General features: G+C 40.8%; 1 long non-coding RNA gene across 1 annotated transcript; it reads right to left on the reverse strand.

Annotated features, from left to right (window-relative positions):
• Positions 1–2,378: 2,378 nt before the first annotated feature.
• Positions 2,379–3,866, reverse strand: LOC144992292 (uncharacterized). The gene is made up of 3 exons (XR_013656161.1): positions 3,685–3,866; positions 2,855–3,606; positions 2,379–2,773 (listed from the first exon to the last, which is right to left on the reverse strand). It is a non-coding gene; the product is annotated as an uncharacterized LOC144992292 (long non-coding RNA).
• Positions 3,867–4,670: the final 804 nt, after the last annotated feature.

Raw genomic sequence — 4,670 nt, forward strand, 5'->3', positions numbered from 1 at the left:
CATTGCCAAGTTAACCATGCGACTCATCCTCAAATGAGAGGTTGTTTCACTGTGGCGACTCCTGATGGGAGAAGCCGAAGGAGGACGACGATTTATTTATTTTAAAAAGCACAAAAGCATAGGTAATCAGGTCTCCATGTCTGGATTCATATTCACTACATCCTGCTGCAAAAGGCGTTTTCTGCCGCTACCTCCGTGTCTCTGTGACCCATATTCCTCCAAGAGGGGGAAAAAAAAACAAGAATGATCAATTTATTATTGTCTCGATGAAAATAAGAAAACTAACATAAGATTTATGAAGCCCAAGCTTGCTGTTTCGCCTACCGGACACATAGCTCCTACGAGCTACGGCCCGCCGCGGAGCTCTTTTGCTTGTCATGCCGGTGTAGGTACCGGATGTTCTCGGGTTGCCGGATGTTCTCGGGGTCCTTCGGGGTCCTTCAAATGAGTCATATCACTAGAGGAGACATCACGTGGTTCCTCATGGGAGGAGAGCACCGCCATCTTGGTGAGGTCAAGTTTTGAAGACCAAACCACTTTTATAACATTTAATAAAGAGCTCTGTTTTTGCTTTCAATCACTTCATTATATGAAAAAGAAGAATGGCTTGAAATTGCTTAGTTTTGTTCAGAAATACAAACTTCACGAGTACCCCTAACTTAACTAGTATTAGACTACTTAGATTTTTTCTATGTTCCTTTATTTTATTTTACTTATGTTTTTATTTATTTGTGTGTTATGTTCATTGTTTCTTTTTTTCCCCTCTATTATTTATTTTCTATGTCAATATGTTATATTTGGCAATGGTGACTGATCTTCGAGGCAATATTGATTACATCGTTATTGTTCGTTGTTAACGTTAATGTAATTGTTAATGTATGATACCGCAATTGTCAATAAAGTTTTTAGAAAAACTTAGCGACGTTAACTCAGTGGTCGTGGCAACTTACAGCCAATCAAATAGTGTGACGTCATCATTGGTCGAAGGACCCCGAAGGACCCCGAGAACATCCGGCAACCCGAGAACATCCGGTACCCACACCGGCATTCGGGCAGCTGGCTGGCCAGTGGGCGGACAGCCAGCGGACATAGTAGTTTAGGGTCAAATAGGAATAATATTCAGGACTTGTCTTTTATCAACATACGCTTTAGCTGTAACTTTATATCCAAAGGCTAGTAGGCTACATGCTAGGTAGCCTATAATTTATCCTGTTGTATTTGAATGCACCACAGTTACAGGGACACGGTGATTGGTCGAGATGCATTATAGGATTTGTGTGATGCATGATGGGATACATAGCATGTAGCCTACTAGCCTTCGGATGTAAAATGACTGCTGACGAGTATGATGCTTTAGTAGAGCTTTTTAATAAATAATCTGATCTATAAACATCCTGTGTCTTCCATGCAATGTAATGAGACACACACAGAAAGAAATGTGAAGGTATCTGCTGTAAATCCAAATTTTGCTCACATCCGTGTTTATGAATGACTTATGACGTGAATATATATTTCGTTCACACAAATTAATTAATGCGTGGGAACAGAATATTATTTTGTGGGAACAAGATATTGTTTAGTTTGCACATCTTAATCATTGCGTGGGAATGAGATATTAATTTTTGGGAACAAGATATTAATTTGTGGCAACAAGATATTTATTATTTTACCCATGTTAGGTCATTGGCTCCGTATTTTTCAGCGCCAAGTTTCCCATAAAATAAACTCGTGACTTCATGAGTCCTGATTCTCAGTCATGAAACAATCATGACTATGTATCATTGCCGTGTGTACTCTTTTTCAGTTACTCACAAAATATTTCTGATTGAATAGTGTTAATACTGCAGTTTTCTTCAGTAGTGCAATTTTAAAATGATTTAAAGCAGGTTTAGAAAATAGGACTCTTTTAGAAAGATGACTAAGCTGGCATGTCCCATCTTTCAAGCACAAACCAGGTCACACCCTTTAATGTGACACTTTGTAGCTTTAGCAACTGTCTGTATTTGAAAAGGAAGAAAACACGACAAAAATGTGTGAAAAATAGTGTATATTGCACGTTTCTCTGCTTGTATTCGTCTATGTCTCTGCATCTCAATTAGATTTTTTTTAACTTAAGTTTACAAAATATTGTGACCATTTTACTAATATCATAAATAAAATTAAATACACAATAGTTTGAGAAAAAATTTGACTTTTTGTATACTGCTATAGACTACTTTTTACATCTTTTTAAAAGAGATAAATACAAATTAGGCTAAAACAGAAAGCAGAACAGAAAAATGTAACATTGGGACAGCAGTGCCTTATGTCTGGAAGGGGCCAGAGGAGATGAAAGCATTATAAAAAAAAAGACAGTTTCTCTTGTGGTTTAGTGCTTTTTCATTTGCATTCATGAATCCCTTTCGTTTTGGATATTTATTCATAATTCATGTTAGCAGAGAACTAAAAGTCAAGGCAGAGCTTGAGGAATGCTGATGGACTCTACAAGTATTCTGTTGATTAGCACGTCTACTGTCATCCCAGATTCAGCTTGTCATGATTTCAATGCGAGGCGGACTCAGACGCTGGAACCCAGAAAGAGCACAGGCGAGTGGCAGGTAAGAGTTGTTTATTGTTTTCCCAGGGATGGAACTTTGAGCAGGCGAGAGGTGATCCAGATGGGCAAACGGCTGTGGCACGGCTGGAGGTACGAGCGCGGCGATTCACCGATTCTTTCCAAAACGGCAGAGAGAGAGAGAGGGGTCCACACTGACGTCACTCGTGGGCAGGAATCCTGAGACAAGGAGACAAGGTTAGAGCCAGGACTTGGATTCAGACTAGAAGCAAAAGAGCTAGACAAGACCATACTAGTCACCGTAATGGGTAACGATCTGGCGTTGATTAGTGGCGTTGGATCTCCTTTTAAACAGCAGAGGATGATGAGTGGAGTGACGGCAGCTGGAGGGTAATCAGGAACAGAGTGGAGCCAAGCTGGAGGGGGAGGAGTCTGACCGAGGCACCATGACACAGCTATATATTTTTTTCCATCTGTGACCAAGGTACCGTCAGTGCAGAGTGGAGCCACCAAAACAAAAATGGCTGAGACCATAAAAGCTTATAAAAAATTTAATTAAATGAACAATTTAAAATCTAAAAGTGCAGTTTTACTCTGATTAGCAGCATACAGATAAAATAAAAGGGGGAGCAGGAATAAAAACAGGAAGGCCGAGCCGACCGCCTGCGCAGGGGGGAAAGGGAAGAGAGCGGCCGTGGACTAAGCCAGTAGGCGGCAGCGCACCTCACTCCACTCCGTGCTAAAAAAACAAATCCACACACAATATGAAAAACGTGCAAAAGAAACTTCCACTACACACTAAAAGGGAAATAAACAAATACAGTGAGGGAACTGGAGTGAGGACGACGCTGCCACAAGGGGCCCCCCTCACCAACACCACACGCACCGGCGCCCGACTCAGACCTATGCAACAATAAAAAGAAATCAGAGTCAACCACACAATAAATACAGCACCACTCTAAAAACACATTAAAATGTATAAAAAAAAAAAGGTGGGTAAAGAACACGCAGTGGCTCATGACATCTGCAACACCTCCAGCCGCTTACAGCATCTAGTTAAACGAGCAGAATAAAAATGAGCAAAAGGTGATCTACGTCCTCCCAAAAAGAGGAGCTTCAACCATACATACCACCATGCAGGCAGGCAGCCACTGTCTGTCAACTCACTCCCTGTTCCTTTATAAAGGGGCAGACACAGCTGAACTACATCCCCAATCAAGCAGGCATGCACCTGTCACAGGCATACCTGCCGGTTACACATCTATTTTGGCATAACTAGAATGCTGCATGACAGAGCACAATGTCAAAAAGACCATCTGTTTCCACCATGGACACTTCATCACAAACACTGTCTGTTAATAAGGAAATAATTCCTTATTTAATTATTAAAATTGGACTTTAATAATTAAAGTCCAATTATCTAACCCTTGTGCTATCCTGGGCACTTTAACGCTGGGAGTTGGGTCATCTAGACCCACTAGACAGTGCTCTGAACCTTTTTTCTTCAATGATTTGTGATCTTCACTGGTGTCCATGGATTACATGAAATCTTTCCACCTTTATCCACCTTTGTCATAGTAGGGAGAACAGTAAGGGTGGGGTCATCTAAGATAGCGCAAGGGTTAACTTGCTGATGAGCTGAAATGGACTATCAAAATAAAAGCTGGATTTTCCGCCATCACTGAATGGATTCTCCCAGAGTCGTCGTCCATGCATGTACTTATGCTGTACTGATTCTAGACATGTCCAACCAACTGGCTGGAAACATTGTATGAGCTGTTTTCATTTTTTTTTTGTAAATAGGCTTTTTCTCTGGACATCGCTACAGTTATGAGACCTGTCGGTACAGCCAGCTCTGCTGGAACACCCTCGACCTTCCTGCCACCCTCACCTGGAACAGATCTTTTTCTTATTGAAATTTTAGATCGACACTTCCCTCAGATTTTGTAGACCATCTGAAATGAAAATTAATTACAAAATATCACTCCTATTAATAAAGTAGATGTTCTTTGGAGTGCATCTTCAAGCAAGTTCAGATAACAGTAAGAATAAAGAACAGTAGATCTTTTTTTTAGATCTGTTTGTCAGGAACTGGTGGTGTAGGACCCAATGTGCA

Source organism: Oryzias latipes, chromosome 5 (assembly GCF_053564925.1).
Source record: "Oryzias latipes strain Hd-rR chromosome 5, Olatipes_Hd-rR_3.1".
NCBI lineage: Eukaryota > Metazoa > Chordata > Actinopteri > Beloniformes > Adrianichthyidae > Oryzias > Oryzias latipes.